The following is a 17,630-nucleotide window of genomic DNA, read 5'->3' as shown; positions in this document are numbered from 1 at the left end:
CTCTCTCTCTGGGGCACAAAATTGCACGGTCTTGATCCAGAGATAGAGGAGAGGCATTTAACAGACATTTCTTCTCCAGTTACAGATGAGGTGGATCCTCTATAAAATGGTTTATTTGCCCTTTTAACAGGGATTGAAATAAAATTCAACCAGGATTGAAAAAACAGTTAACCAAGGGGAATAAACTGTTTTTAAAAAGTATTAATTAGGATCTGTTAGCTATATTTCCTTATATGCAACTACTGGAAAGAAAAACCAATTCCCAGGGCATTGTGTTCTTACATGCACTCATTTCATTGTATGAGTGCCCTAAGCTATCCATACCCATCCTCCTATGAATAAGACCAGCAGAAGTGTTTAGACACATACTCCGTAAGCCAGAACCTAAAACCTCAGGAACCCAGTTAAATGCTGTCTGTGTACATCAACACTGTTTCAATTACTAAAAATTGTAATATTTCCTATCCACATTAAAAAAAAAAGTGATACTATTTCATGTAAAGCTGTATAGTTATCCTGTCAAGACTCCAGACATGTAGCAATCAAACAGCCCCTGGGGACAGGTTCTTTTATTACACAGTAAGAAAAGTAGCTTTTGTTCTTAAGAGGCTATTTAACACATAGTATTTATAGCACCACCAGTCTAAGAAACTCTACACAGTTCAAAGAAATTAAATGCCTTTTGAGTCCATGAACAAATTCACACTTAATTCAGCATCTTTTAGTATAGACTCTCACTGGCACAGCACAGCTGTCAATGTCCAGAACAACAAATCGATCTGAAAACCCTGGGACTTAGGTGGAGAAACAGTATCCATACCGTATGTAACAAAAAACCCGAGGCAGCTTAACTGACCTCCCCCAAAGTGACCCAGGGTTTCTAGGACACTCATCTCAGACCCCATCAGAGAACAACTCCTGATAGTGGAATAAACACATCATACCCTGGGTGAGCCCAGGAGATCTGGAGAGCCACCTCTCTCGATTTAAGAACACAATCTGTGCCCAGCACAGAAGGAGAGGCCTCTATGTGCAAAAAGAGAGAGGCTGCTAAGTCTGATGGACCCCAAATCACATATCTGATGAGATGCAGGTCGGGGCTGTTGAAGAAAGAGGAAATAAAACACTGACTTTCATGTTCTCCTCTCCACGCAAGTGATCACAAACTATACAAGAGCATACACACCCCTACACACGTCACCCTAACACTGTTCTTCTTTCTCAAAATTATCCCATGGGAGGAAAACCAGACCTTTGAAATGATTAGCAAAAGGGTGGGAGGCAGGTTTCTACATATAAAAAACACACTCAACCCCAAACCCAGCAAGAACATTGAGATGCCTTGTTTAAAAAAAGAAAAACCTTCTATTTCAGTTGTGGTTTGGCCTGATACACCACACCCACATGTACTGAATATATTGGTTTACCCATTAGCCTGACTGGTCATAAATCTGAAAAGAGTTGCCAGGCAGAGATGAACCTCTCTGATTAAGGAGCGTTTCAAAGACTTAACCTCTCTCCCACATGGAACCCGCCCTGAGTGCCTGGCTGGGTGTAGAGGCGGGAGAGCCCGTGGCTCTCCGAGTGCCCTCTTGGCCAGTTTCTCCTGGGTCCTCCTGGCATCACCATCTAACCTTGAGGCTAAATGACTCAGACAACTGAGTGAAGACAGAGAGCAAAAGTCTCTCTTTTCCCAATTCACACAACTTTTAACACTGTGCCACAGAGAACTGCTGCAGTTTGTTCTAAGTACAGAAAGCAAAAGGTATGAAAGCACATGACTGTTGCACAGAGGGGAAAAAAACAAGGAAAAACGTGGAAAAGGATTCGCACCAGTCTTGCCCGTGTCACAGGGCACACAGGGGCACCTGCTTCTTGCCCGACTCTCGGGATAAAGCCCAGCCCCACCATCCCCGGAGCCTCAGTTCTCTCGGCCATTCAGTTGTTCCTGGTAAGGGTGCCTGGAGCGTCAGACTTAAAAGTGCAGCTGAGCGTGGCAGGGTGACGGAGCAAGGGGACGAGGCCCCCGGAGGAGGATGGCTGTTACAGAAGAGAATCATCAGAACAGAGATAATCTTGTCTGAGACCACGGATATAAAACGAGTAGCTCTGGGGACTCAGAATTCAGTAAGCCAGTACAGTGCTGAATATTTTGGTAAACAAAAACAGAAATAACAAATGAACAGGGCTACCCGATAGCGGAGAACCGTTCTCTTTTCTACTTCAGGGTAGAGGGGCATCTACTCAGGGTCCACAAATGTGCGTCTGCAGAGCCATGAGAAATGAGAAGTCCCTCCCTCTGAGGATTCCCTGGTACACGGCGGGTAATTCAGCATTAACCAAGGTGAAATGGCGGCCAGGCCCCGGCCCATTAGCCTCTGGTGTCTCTACTGCAGGCCGGCCTCAGTTCTTCTCCTTCTGAGGCTGGCCTTTGGCGGCCCCCAGGTTGTTCCACACCTCTGTGTACATGAGGGTCCCAGTGAAGACAAACAAGGTGCCCAGCCAGTGCCAAGGGGTGAAAGGGTTCTGGAAGTACAAGATGGAGAAGATGAGGCTGACGAACTTGCGCAGCGTCACGACGAGGGTGACGGTGAGGGCGGCGCATTCTGTGGTGAGGATGAAGACGCCCCGGATGCACACGTACTGAGGGATGACATTCATGAGGAGGTAGAACCACATGATGGGCACTGTCTCACCAATGACTGGAACCTGATACAATTCAGAATTATTGAACAGAACTGCATGGTCATAAATGTCAGAAGCCAAGAAGATGAAACCAGGAAGTGGAAGGGCATGATTATAAAACAAAGCCTCCTTGGAGTGTTTCCCAAATTGTACAGAGTCTCTTGGAAAATACCCATCCTTGCGGACATCAGAAGAGCGAAAGTCAGTGCCCCAATGCCTAGTAACCACCATGCAAAAGCCTGGAATCCATCATTCTCAGTTGAGCTGGACTGAGAAGTCACCTGCTTTGCTGACATGAAAGTGCAAACAAATATCCCCACAGACACCAGGGCAATGGAGGTATATTTGAAGATACTGTATCGTTTTTTCAAAATGATAATTCCTAGAATCATGTTGGCAATTAGAGAACCAGATCTAAATATCATGTGCAGGGGCATGGCGATGTTAAGATTCAGGGCGTAGTTGTTCACCACGCTGACGGTGAAGAACATGGTCACCATTACGGCGTAGTACCTTATTGGGATAGCCGGATGCTTCCTTCCCAAATCAGCCTCAAACAGGAAGCCTTCCACAGCGATAAGTAAAAACTGTGCAAATGTCACAATGTTCCCACATCCTGGATGTTTCCGGGCCAGGAGCTCTAGGAAGATCACGTTACTGAAGCAGCCTGCGAAAACCAGGCCCACTGCGAAGGCCGGGCGCATGGCCGGGACAGGGGAAGGGGAGCGAGAGCGCAGAGGAAGCGCCCAACTAGACCACTACCCCAGGAAGCCCGGCTACCGCCTCGTCGCACTGAACATCACCACCGTCCTGGAGCGCCGCTCTCCCGGGGTCGTGACGGTCTCCCTTTTCCCAGCGGCTGCCACCAACGCTGCCGGTCAAGGAGCTGTAGTTCGCTGTCAACCGGAGCCCCATTCATACGAGGGGGCGTCCGAGTCCAGGCTAGACTACACTGCCCAGAATGGCGCGCGCCCGTACGTCAGGCTGCGACGTACTCCACTTCTGCCGGGCACCTCAATCGGAGAGAAAGGCCTATTTCATTCTTTTTTTAATGGCTGAGTAATATCTTATTGTATGTATATTCTACATCTTCTTTATCCATTCCTGTGTCAATGGACACTTAGGTAGCTTCCATGTCTTGGCTACTGAAAATAATGCTGCAAAGAACATTGCCAGTGCGTGTATCTTTTCAAGTTAGAGTTTTCTCTGGATATATGCCTGGGAATGGATTTGTAGGATTATATTGTAGCTCTATTTTTAGTTTTTTAAGGAACCTCCATACTGTTCTTCATAGTGACTGCACCAATTTATATTCCCTCAACAGTGTGGATGGATTCCCTTTTGTCTACACCCTCTCCAGCATTTATTATTTGCAGATTTTTTTAATGATGGCATTTCTAAATGAGATGATACATCACTGTAGTTTTAGTTTGCATTTTTCTAATAATTAGAAAAACTATGTTAAGCATCTTTTCATGTGCCTGTTGGCCATCTGTATGACCTGTGTACTTCTTTATAATATTTCTTATCAGTTTTGCTAGCAAATTGCTGAAATTATCTTACTTTTTCCTTTAATCTAAGAATGCATTTATTTTTGCCTTTATTTTTGAAAGATAGTTTTACTTGATGTGAGCTTCTTAGTTGAGGAATTTTTTGCTTTCAGCATTTTGAGTAAGTCCTCCTACTATCTGGGCCTCCCTAGTGGTTCAGATGATAAAGAATCTGCCTGCAATTGAGAATATCAGGATTCAATTCCTGGGTTGGGAAGATCCCTGGAGAAAGAAATGGCAACCCACTCTAGTATTCTTGCCTGGGAAATCCTATGGACAGAGGAACATGGCAGGCTACTCCCCGGGGTCACAAAGGACATAACTGAACACTTTCACTTTCCTACTGCCTATCTGTCCTCTGTTGTTTCTGATGAGGTGTCAGCTATGTTATGTTGAAGTTGTCTTCTGGGTCATAAGTGAAGTGAAAGTCACTCAGTCATGTCTGACTCTTTGCAACTCCATGGACTAAACAGTCCATGAAATTCTCCAGGCCAGAATACCGTAGTGGGTAGCCATTCCCTTCTCCAGGGGATCTTCTCAACCCAAGGGTTGAACCCAGGTCTCCCACAGAATAGGCAGATTCTTTACTGTCTGTATAATAAATTGTTTTATTCTTACTGCTTACCAGTCTTTCTCTTTATCTCTAGATTTTAACATTTTATTGTGATGTGATTAAATGTAAATCTCTGTTTAGGATAAAGTAGGATACTTGGAGTTGATAGTGCTTCTTGGATGTGTAGAGTATTTCATTTTGCTTTTTTCAAATTTGAGAAATTAAAAAATGGGGGGGCATTATTTCTTTGAGCACTTTTTTTGTCCTTTTCCTCCTGTTCTGATATTCTTATTATACATATGGTTAATTTTCTTAATGGTGTCCGAAATCTATCTGAGACCTCACTTTTTCTTTTTTCTTTACCTTTGTTATTCAGGATGTATAATCTCTATTGATCTACTTTTCAGTTTGATAACACTTCCTTTGGTCAGCTCATATTTACTGTTGATCCGCTTTAATGAGTTTTTCATTTTATCAAAATTTTTAACTCCAGAATTTTCATTTGATCTCTTTTATAATTTCTATTTTTTTTTCCCTGTATTTGGTGAGACATTGTTATCATTCCTTCAACTCCTTAGGTGTGGTTTCTTTTAATTTTGAAGATATTTATGATGACTGCTTTGAAGTTATCATCTGCTGAGTCTACCACCTGGGCCTCTTCAAGGCAATTTCTATTGTCTGCTTTTATTCCTGTGTATGGATCGCAGTTCCCTGTGTCTTTCCATGTCTTATAATTTTTTATTGAAAGCTAGACATTTGAAATAATATAATGTAGCAACTCTGAATACTGTACTCCACCCCATCCCCAGAGCCTTGATCTTGTTATTGCTTGTTTGGTCATTTCTTTAGCAACTTAGCTGAATTAAGTCTTTGCAGTTTACTTCCCTTCCCAGTGGTCAAAAAGCTCTCATATCCCTGCTTAATTTTTAAAAAAATCTTTTAGCCTGGATACCTAAGTATTGCTCCTACTTCAACATAAACCATTTATTTGTCAAAAATTGTGCTTAAGTCTACTTGACCAGTTAGATTTTTTCCTTTTACCATTGAATGTGTGTAGGTATGGAGGCTGCTATAAAGATTCGAGTTTATATTTTTCCCGCCACATTCAACAAGGAAATAGTACCTTGGATTTTTTCTAATTATTCTTGAAGAACATGGCCTTTTGCATGCATGGAGTCTTCCAGACATTCAAGGGTGGGAATGATTTTCCTAGGAGTTGCCTCTGGGTCTTCATAGATTATTGTTCATTCAGTATTTAATCAGAGGTTATGTTTATGCCACTAGTTCCTATGAGATTTTTGCCTGGGATCTGTTTTCACTATGAACAGTATATCAAGTTACTTAACGTTTTTAAGCCTCCTATATTTTTTGCTTTTGCCTTTCTAACATGTAAAATGAGAGCAATAACAATTATTTCAATCAAATATTGATATTAGGTAAAATAATTTATACAAGTGCCTTGTTGTTCAGTTGCTTAGCCATATTGGACTTTTTGCAACTCCATGGACTGCAACATACCAGGCTTCCCTGTCCTCCACTATCTTCCGATGTTTGCTCAAGTTCATGTCCATTATGTTGGTGATGCCATCCAACCATTTCCTCCTCTGTCACCCTCTATTCAAGTGCCTGGTATACTGTTTTTTACAGAATAAAATAAAGGTTACAAATTATTTTTATTATTATTAGGTATTATCAATGCTAATATTGAGAATAATAAATCCTTTAGGTAGTAAATCATATAAATATCCCAACTCTATCAATTAGGATGCTTCGGTTCAAATAACAGAAAAATCAGCTCAAAAATTTGTTTCTTACGAGAAATCTAGAGGGAGGGGAATTTCAGGGTTGGTTGAGTTAATGGCCCAGAGGTGTCATCGGGAACCAGATTTATGCAGTCTTTTAGTTCTTCAGTCCTCAGTGTTTTCTTTGCTGTCTTAGGTTGATTCTTTTCAAGGCATAAGATGGCAATTACAGTTCCAAGTGTCACATGCAGGTTGCAATGTCCACAAGCTGAAAAGAAATTGAGTCTGTCTTTCATTCCATTTTAAGGACAAAAACAGCTCTCCCTAAGTTAAAAAGCGTCCCCTCAGCTCTCATAAACCAGAACTGTGGCACACACCCATTATTAATACATCACTGATAAAAGGGTTTGGGTTATCACCACAGGTTTATGAAATCAATGAAGATTTACCTATCTTCCCCAGCTGGTAGAGAGGATTAACATCTCTGAAAGCAGGTTGTATTCTAGTACCTGAATATAATTGAGTTTCTATGGGCAAGGGAGAAGAGGAGAAAGGATTTGAGTAGATAATTACATCTATTACATCTATGCTAGGGATGCGGGGACTTAGAGATCAATAAGATATTTTATCTTCAAGAAAATTATATTTATTAATATTATGAAAAAAATAGTATCATGACTATTTTGCCCATGATAACTGATACATCACCCTGTCAATGTCTTTAATATCATGGATTTAAAAGAAAATGAGACATTAACTAAACTTGTTGACTCTCAGATAAACTCATTTCATTTCCTTCATTCTGACCAAGACATTCTGTTTAGTCAGCATTGCAGATACAATTAATCAAGTTGGCTAAAAACAATAAAGGGAAATTTGAAAGCTATCCCTCAGTGATGGGAAAGTGTCACTAATACCTAGAAAAGTTAGTTTATTTCATCTGTAAAGAAACTAATTCGTGTTGACTTGAAGACTCATCAGTTGCTGTTCTAGACTGTTTTGACGAAATCACTCAGGGTATGTCTAGTGGCTCAGACCTTCCAAGTTTCTGCCCACAGAGTAACACATTCTGTCAGGTAGACATCTGAAAGTTTTGCAGAAAAGAATAATAGAGATTTAGTTCTGTTTTGAATGAACACCTAAGAAAGTCCATTCTTCACTATAGTTTGGGGGTAGAGAATACAGTTGAATGTGGTTTTAATTTTAGTGTCTTATACTTGGTAATGGGTTAGAGAGAGAAGTGCCAGTGTTTAGATTTATGAAGCATGTATTATTTGTCCAAAATTTATTTGTTTATTCATTCCACAATTTACACAGCTAAGTAGCTAATATATGCTCTACATTTTGGTAGGAAATGATGAACCCCACAAAGTAAAAAAAAAACTTCAAGGACTTTAATATGAGAGTTATTGTTATAATACAAAGAAGCAAGTGATAAGACAGTTCCTGCTATAGAATTTATGCAGAAGGAAAACAATGTTTATTTTATTGCATAATAAATATTTTATTTTATAAATATTTATATTTATATTTATTTTATAAATATTTATTTTATTGCAACAATAACACTTTTATTGCAAAAAGAGATGCAGCAAAGAAATGTAAAGACAGATATGAATGAACATAATAATGATATATGGCACATACACATAGATACATTCATCAATTATTTATTGGGTCTTTGCTACATATAAGACACTATGTTTAAAAGATACAAAGAAAAAGAAAACATTTCTGCATTCAGAAAATTTACAAGATCACAAGAAAGATAATCTGCATGCTTAAAGTACTAAAAACTAAGAAGGAAAAAATTAATAATTTTTAATAAAATAGCAAATGCACACATAGGGGTTATTATGTGCCAGGAGTTACCCTAAGCATTTTAAATACATTACTACTAACTCATTTAAACTTCACAGTCTGCACTATTCTTCCATATCTCAGAGAAGGAAACAGACACAGAAATAAATTTCCCAAGGTTGCAATTACATAGCTAGAAAGTGGGGGAATCGAGACTACAGGCCAGACAATATGGCTCCAGAATCTGTGCTGTACATGGTGCTTCATAATTACATGCAGTAACTTCACAGACTTCATATATAGGACAGGACAAGGTATACAATTTGAAATTTTAAGGAAGATATGAAGAAAACACTTGAAGTCTCAAGATAAATGAGATATTGTCTCTAGTTCAAAGGATAAAATATGCCACTCTGGAAAAGAAAGCATTTGGAAGATGTGGAGGATTTAGGCATGAAGGATTAGGCAGGTACTGCCTGGGAAAGTATGAGGCTCTCTCCCAGAGTTGGCTCAAACTCATGTCCATTGAGTCGGTGATGCCATCCAACCATCTCTTTCTCTCCTGCCCCCTTCTCCTCCTGCCTTCAATCTTTCCTAGCATTAGGGTCTTTTCCAATGAGTCAGCTCTTCACATCAGGTGGCCAAAGTATTGGGAGTTTTGGCTTTGGCATTCAGTTCTTCCAATGAATAGTCAGGGTTAATTTCCTTTCTATCAATTAGTCTAGTTCATTCATTTACTGACAAAGAAAGTGAAACCCAGAGGGAGAGAATGACTGAAGCATCATCCCGGTGGGACTATGACTGGCAGAGTCAGGATCAGATGTCTGTTCTGTGTTACAGGCCAGAAGTTTTCATATTCCACCAACTTATAGGAGTAGATCAAGGAGGAACTTTACTTGTAAGTAATAGTAAACTACTAAAGGGTTTTGAGTAGGGAAGGAAGACCAGAATTTGAATTCCACATCCTTAACCTGCCAGTTGTGCAATTTGGGAGGATTTTACTTAACTGCTTTAAATTCAATAGGTTCATCTGTAAAATGGGGATAATAAAATGCCTGTGCCATGGGGTTGCTTTGAGAAGTCGATGAGGTGCCTTACATACAATAACTGTTGCTGTTGTTTAGCTGCTAAGTCGTGTCTGACTCTTTGCAACCCCATGGACTGTAGCCCACAAGGCTTGTCAGTCCATATGATTTCCCAGGCGGGAAAGGTTGCCATTTCCTTCTTCAGGGGATCTTTCAGCCTAGGGATCAAACACGTGTCTCCTGCATTGGCAGGTAAATTCTTTACCACTGAGCCATCAGAAAAGCCCACACAAAGTAACAGTAGTTGCTAAGGAAATAAATAAAATCCCTACCCTCCACCTTTTTCTGTTTTTCTTTCTTCTTTTTTTCTTGTTTTGTTAAACTTTTTCTTTCCCTCCTTTTTCTCTATCAGTTAGAAAGGTGGGAAAAATAGACACTGACCAGCTCCATGCCCACCTGCAGTGTGCTCCTATCTAGGATCTGTACCTCCTGGCCTGAAGGTTGCCTTGGAAGCATGCTATGCCCAAGCTCATGACAGATCAGAAGTGCCAGAATGCCCATAACCCTCCTCCCCACCTCCAGACCCCACCCTGGCCCCCACCAGCGAAGCCCTAAAGCAGTGGCTGAAGGAATCTGGCTGAAGAAATCCATCAGCTTCTTCCCTGATACACAGATAAGATTCCTCTGAGGTACAGGTTCCATATCATTTCCCAGGGTTTCCCCACAGAAGTGATCTCAGTGCTCTCTTGGAGAGCACACCCTTCATTGGCTTCCTTCCCTTCCCTGACTCACTTCTTTTTTTTTAACTTTTTATTTGTATTGGGGCAGAGCTGATTAACAAACAATGTTGTGACAGTTTCAGGTGAACAGTGAAGGAACTCAGCCATACATATGTATGTATCCATTATCTCCCAAACTCCCCTCCCATCCAGGCTGTCACATAACATTGAGCAGAGTTCAATGTGCTATACAGTAGGTCTTCATGGGTTATCTGTTTTAAATATAGCTGTGTGTACATGTCCATCCCAAATTCCCTAACTCTTCCTTCACTCCAACCTTCCCCCCACCCCTGGCAACCATAAGCCAATTCTCAAAGTCTATGAGTCTTGTTTCTGTTTTGTAAGTTCATTTGTATCATTTCCTTTTAGATCCCACATATAAGGGATGTCATGATATTTCACGTCTTCTGACTTACTTTACTCAGTATGACATTCTCTTAAGTTCATCCATGTTGCTGCAAATGGCATTGTTTCATTCTTTTTAATGGCTGCCCTGACTCACTTCTTCATTCCCCTTTCAACCTTTCAAATAAACTACCGCAAATGACTATTTGAACGCTTTGGGGGGATTCCACACCAAGATGGGATGGGATCTTAAATGATGGAACTGGGTCCTAGAAGATCGGGGAGAAATGGGAATAAAAGCATAGTTTCCCCCTAGTCTAAGGGAAGAAAAAGGACATTTTTTAGGGTTAGAACTGGCAGTTTACTGACAGCCAAGCTAGCTCTGTTACCTATGTTATCCTACCCTCTCATCATTTCTCAACATTCCAGACCTGAACAACATAATCTCAGAAGTCTCATTATAATGTCTACTGGGAAATCCTGAATGGCCCAGCATCTGGGTTGACCTTTCTTTCCCAAGGCTGATACTCTCTTTGGCTTTTTGATAGTAGAACAAGGAGGAGGAAGCCACTAGTGCTAACATGCACTGTGATTCTGGGAACAAGGGTATTCCCAATACACAGACACCAATAACTGTCATTTTCAGAATTACTGTAGTGGTGCTGGTGATGAAGGCAGCCCAGAGAAGTTGCCTGCTTATCTAGATGACAGTGAGTTTTCTGGAACTGTGGAGATGGGTCTGGGCCAGGAGGAGATTTTTCCCTGACAGTGCATAAGATTTGCCCACAAAAGCAGAGGACTCTTACAGCCTATCCCTACCCTTGTACTGAGAAGATGCTGCCTTGAGTAGGGCAAGGCTGTGTCTCCAGTTCCACATAGCCATCTAATAAATAATCCTTTGTGCTACAAGGCAGAATCCAAGAGAGTCTGTTGTGCTCAAGAAGGAGGAATATCTTTCGTAGACACCCATGAAAATATCTTTTAAAAGTCTAGAGCACTAGGAGAATGAAACCAACTGGTGCCCAAAATGGCCTTTTAATACTCCAGGGAAACAAAGACCTTCAAGTTTCAGGGATTATCATGACTAGACTTTTGAGGGGGGAAAAAGTGTTAGTTGCTCAGTTGTGTCTGACTCTTTGTGACCCCATGAACTGTAGCCCACCAGACTCCTCTATCCATAAAGATTATTGCTAATATGGCCTCTGTGTCTAGATGACAATGAAGTCTTTTTCATGCAGTAAATAACTAGACTATAATAATAATAATGTGAGAAATAGTTTTCTAACACATTGAGGTTTGTAATATGACCTGTGTTTAAAATTTTAAATCGAGGTATAAATATGGACAAATTGAAGGCAGGTGACTTTCTGAAAACCAATTGGTTGAGAACAGTTGTTAAATCAACTTGTTGTGGTGGTTCAGTTGCTAAATCATGTCCGACTCTTTGCAGCTCCATGGACTGCAGCATGTCTGGCCCCGCTGCCCCTCACCATCTCCTGAAGTTTGCTCAAGTTCGTGTCCATTGAATCAGTGATGCCATCCAACCATCTCATCTTCTGTCACCCTCTTATTTTGCCTTCAGTCTTTTGAAGAGTCAGCTCTTCACATCAGGTAGCCAAAGTATTAGAGATTCAGCTTCAGCATCAGTCCTTCCAATGAATATTCTGTTTGATTTCCCTTAGGATTGACTAATTAAATCTCCTTGCTGTCCAAGTGACTCTCAAAAGTCTTTTCCAGCACCACAATTCGAAAGTACCAATTCTTTGATACTCAGCCTACTTTATGGCTCAAGTCTCACATCCATACATGACTACTGGAAAGACCATAACTTTTACTAGACAGACCTTTGTTGGCAAGCTATGTCTTTGCTTTTTAATACACTATATAGGTTTGCCATAGACTTTCTTCCAAGAAGCAAAAGTCTTCTAATTTCATGGCTGCAGTCACCATCCATGGTGACTCTAAAGCCCAAGAAGAGAAAATCCATCACTGCTTCCACTTTTACCACCCCTCTATTTGCCATGAAGTGATGGAACCAGATGCCATGATCTTAGTTTTTTTAATATTGAGTTTTAAGCCAGCTTTTACACTTTCCTCCTTCACCCTATCAAGAGACTGTTTAGTTCCTCTTCACTTTCTGCCATTAGAGTGGTATCATCTGCATAGCTGAGGTTGTTAATATTTCTCCCAGCAATCTTGATTCTAGCTTGTAACTCATCCAGCCCAGCATTTAAAATTAGGATATTGGTCAAAAATTGATATTTCCAATCATGGTAACTTTTCATTCAGTGATGCTTACCACTTCATTATAAAAATCATTTGTTCACAAATGGGGATAGCACTTATCATGTATTGAGTATTTAGGGTGAATAGTACAATAATGTCTATAATTATTGGAAAATTAAATCAATAAAATGGGCATCCCAGGTGGCTCAGTGGTAAAGAATCCACTTGCTAATGCAGGAGAATCCAGTTCAGTCCCTGGGTCAGGAAGATCTACTGGATGAGGAAATGGCAATGCACTCCAATATTCTTGCCTGGGAAATTCCATGGACCTTGCAGGCTGTAGTTCGTAGGGCCACAAAGAGTTAGACATAACTGAGCACGCATGCAAGTAAATTAATAGAAATGATCTATAAAATATTTCCAATATCTTTATTTCTTACTCCACTATTAAAACAACATTCTAAACCATAGTGCTATTTCTAAAAATACTTGACAAAAAGAAAAGAAAATCAAGCATTCATTTGTTCATTTTGGAAGTTTAATTTTCTCTATAGAAAATTGTCACAGTTCCTTATGTTATAAAAAGTCAGGAAAATGTAGTTAAATATCACTGGAAGTGGACAAAATAGCTTTTTTAATGTTTTTAAAATTTTTAAATTATTGTAGGTTGCTTAAATACTAATTGTATGCAAGCAAGTGGTTAGACACTTTAAATATATACCAATTTATCTTGTGTACTTTATTTAGACAGAAATATTTTATAATTTCTGAAAATATTAACCAATTAATTTAAGATAATTTTATGAGATTTGAAAAATAAATAAAAATACTAAAATATAAACTATTATTCATAAACAAGTGTAAGAAAAATGATCCTCTAACCAAATACTTTCTGAAGAAATGACTTGAAATTAACTGTAGCCTCAAAAATTGAAAACAGTCTCATGATATGCAGAAATCACAAATTTTTTAAGGCAGTGACTGGAAAGGTTTTTGTTTTCAACTAATTTGTGGTTTTAACCAATTTGTTTTAGTGCAAATCTTTTGGAGAAGTTTTAGTCATAAAGTCTATGTAGGGCTGCTGCTGTTGCTAAATCACTTCAGTCATTTCTGACTCTGTGTGACCCCATAGACGGCAGCCCACCAGGCTCCCCTGTCCCTGGGACTCTCCAGGCAAGAACACTGGAGTGGGTTGCCATTTCCTTCTCCAATTCATGAAAGTGGAAAGTGAAAGTGAAGTCGCTCAGTCTTGTCCAACTCTTAGCAACCCCATGGACCACAGCCTACCAGGCTCCTCCGTCCACGGGATTTTCCAGGCAAGAGTACTGGTGTGGGTTGCCATTGCCTTCTCCCCTATACAGGGCAGTCACTCATTGTACCAGATATTGATACAAGATCAAGTGATATTCATGTATTTATGATTTCCAAAATGACTAGTGAAATGTAGAAATAAAGACCTTGGAGGTGATGATGGGAGTCTTAATTCCCTTATCTGATGTGTTATGCTTCTGGATGTCCCTGTATCATATGACTGCTTGGTTGTTGGGCAAAGAGGACATCCATGTATGAAGAGATGTTCCTTGAAGAGAGGGTCTTCATCACGATTTCCTGCAGTGGTCCAATCAGGCCTGAATGGGTGATGCAGCAGGAACTCTCTTACATGCTTTATATAAAAGATTTTGATGCTGTGGTCTGTGGATTGTTTCCTGAAGGAGAATAGTAAGTTCAATCACAATAAAGCACTCAGGTGAACAAAATAGGGTCTGCACAAGCTGCAGAACAGATATGGGTGTATCAAATACTGAACAGATATGGGTGTGTTAAATACTATCATATTATTTATATTCCAGATTCCCTTGGTAGAGACAGAGGTGTAGGGATGTTGTTGCTCAATTGCTAAGTTTTGTCTGACTCTTTGCCACCCTATAGACTGCAGCATGCCAGACTCCTCTGTCCTCCACTATCTTCTGGAGTTTGCTCAAATTCATGTTCACTGAGTCAGTGATGCTATCTAACCATCTCATCCTTTGGCTCTCCCTTCTCCTTTTGCCTTCAATCTTTCCCAGCACCAAAGTCTTTTCCAATGAATCAGCTCTTTGCATCGGGTGGCCAAAGTATTGAAGCTTCAGCTTTAGCAACAATCATTCCAATGAATATTCAGGATGTAAGGATACTTAACTTGAAAAGTATGAGAGACAGAGGCAGAGAGAAAGAGAGTGAGACCTGAGAAATCTTTCTAGATTATTATATTTAGTTCTCTGAGGCTCAATAACACCAAAACTAGGAAAGGACACTTGGGCAAATTCTGAGTCATAAACTACTTGTGGCTGTACATTTCATATTACTAAATTAGAGCCTATTAGAGGTTTTATGACTAGTTCTTGGCAAAAAGATCAGAGAATGTTCTTTCATCTGCCAGTGCTAACTGAAAAGGCAGTAGATTTTTATAAGCAAAGGCAGCAGGCTGAGCATGCAAATTTCCTGAAGGGTGCCTTTGACATTTGCAAGTAAAACTCTGTTAGAAGCCTAGATGTGTCCAGTGAAAAACAATCTGTGAGCTGTGAAATTGCAAAACAATTTTGTGGATCATTTGGTCAAGTTATTTCTTGATCCAGTCTCCATCAGTACTGCTATGATATTTACAAGATTATTCTATTGGGTGTTTTCTTTCTCTTCTTTGGATTGCTGATGAATTAAGATTTCCATAAAATATAACTTTTGGTGATAGGAATGTAATCATCATGGTTTTTATATTTACTACATTTTCTACTTAAAAAACACTTATGAGTGTAATGAATGCTTAATGTAGTAGTCAAGCAAATAAAAGTGAATAAAATACTGTCTCCTTTGCCAATCCTCTGCCAAATTTAACAGTATCCTTCCATACTTTTCTTTATGTCTATAAAATATATTACTTTGTAAAACTGGTGTGACATTCTTCTCATCCCTGTATGCACTCCTTTTTGCAGTGTGACTTTGTGGCTCCTCTCATCAAGAAGTCAAGTCCATTTCTTCACCCTTGAAGCTGGACTTGGCAGGAGTCAGTTCCCTTGATCATTGGGGCATGACTGACATGACACTGGGAGAGCAAAGCACAGAAGCATTTGCCTTTGGGGACTTTCTGAGCACCACATGAGTTTTATCACATGTATAGTTATGCATAGAGCTTCTCCAAACTATGAAACAAGAATAGTACATAGAGAAAGGATTTATGGGAAAAAAAGACACATAAAAAAAGAAGAAGAAATGGATTTCTGAAGTCTTTGCTTAATGAGGTGGGTGTTTTATCAAGTTGTATGATCTTAGGGAATTTATATGCAGTAAAATCTCTTAAATTTCTATCTCTGTGTAAATATATGCTTTACTTTTCAAACTGAAGTATAGTTGATTTACAAAGTTTTGTTAATTTCTGCTGTAGAGCAACATGATTCAGTTATACCCAGATATACATTATTTTCTATATTCTTTTCCATTATGTTTTATCACTAGGTATTGAATATGGTTCCTGTGCTATACAGTAGGACCTTGTTGTTAATTCTATTTGTAATAGTTTGCATCTCCTAATCCCAAATTCCCACTCCGTCCCTCCCCTCTCTTGGCAACCCCAAGTGTGTTCTCTGTGTCTGTGAGTCTGTTTCTGCTTTGTAGATAACTTCATTTTTGTCATATTTTATATTCCACATAGAAGTGATATCATATGATATTTGGCTTTATCTTTATGATTTGCTTTACTGAGTATGATCATCTCTAGTTGCATCCATGTTGTTGCAAATAGCATTATTTTATTCTTTTTTATGGCCGAGTAGTATCCCACTATAAACATGTACCAAATCATCTTTATCCATTCCTCTATCAGTCAGTGGACATTTAGGTTATTTCCATGTCTTGGCTATTGTGAATAGTGCTGCTATGAATATAGAGGGGCATGTATCTTTTCAAATTATGGTTTTGTCTGAATAGATGCCCAGGAGTGGGATTGCTAGGTCACATGCAACTCTATTTTTAGTTTTTTGAGGAATGTCCATACTGTTTTCCATAGTGGCTACAGCAGCTTATATTCCCACCGATAGTGTAGGATGGTTCCCTTTTCTCCACACCCTCTCTACCATTTGTTATCTATAGACTTTTTACTTATGGCATTCTGAGTGGTGTGAGGTGGTACCTCACTGTAGTTTTGATTTGCATTTCCTTAAAGATTAGCAATGCTGGGCGTCTTTTCATATGCCTGTTGGTCATCTGTATGTATACTTTGGAGGAATGTCTGTTTAGTTCTTCTGCCCATTTTCAATTCAGTTTTCTGTGTTTTTGCTATTGAGTTGTTTGAGCTGTTTGTATATTTTGGAAATTAAACCCTTGTCAGTCGCATCATTTGCAAAAGTTTTCTCCCATTTCAGTATGTTGTCTTTATTTTGTTTTCCTTTGCTGTGAAAAATCTTGCAAGTCTGATTAGGTCTCATTTATTTTTGCTTTTATTTCTATTGCTTTGGGTGACTGACCTAAGAAAACATTGGTACAGTTTATGTCAGAGAATGTTTGCCTATGCTCTCTTCTATTATGTCTAATGTTTAAGTCTTTTGTGCTTTACCTTTTAAAAATTTGTTATGCTTTTACTTTTAAGAGGGCAAACATATGAGAATACATGACCCTCCTTTATTAAAAAAATTTTAATCCTTTTAATCTAGCTGAAAAGACAAAGGCATTATAGCTGTCCTCTCTCACATTTCTATACTCTATTCTCAGTTTCAGCCAGTGTATTTTCTCCTCCCAGGTTCCTGATATTCCCATATTTGCTCAGTCTTCCTGTTCTGTAAGGATAATGTAGGAGAGTGTTCCAGTAAGTTAATTGACACTACTGTGATAGGAATTTATAGGATTATCTTTCTGATGTGGGTAACCTGAAGAGAAACTAATCAGAGTTTATTCCA

The 17,630-nt window shown here is 39.4% G+C and overlaps 1 pseudogene; it reads right to left on the bottom strand.

Moving 5' to 3' along the window:
- Positions 1-699: 699 nt before the first annotated feature.
- On the bottom strand, positions 700-3,679 carry LOC139037501 (nucleotide sugar transporter SLC35B4 pseudogene; annotated as a pseudogene).
- Positions 3,680-17,630: the final 13,951 nt, after the last annotated feature.

Source organism: Odocoileus virginianus, chromosome 11, assembly GCF_023699985.2.
Source record: "Odocoileus virginianus isolate 20LAN1187 ecotype Illinois chromosome 11, Ovbor_1.2, whole genome shotgun sequence".
Lineage (NCBI taxonomy): Eukaryota > Metazoa > Chordata > Mammalia > Artiodactyla > Cervidae > Odocoileus > Odocoileus virginianus.
Note: the sequence above shows the minus strand (reverse complement) of the source record. Positions and strands in the feature narration are given on the sequence as shown.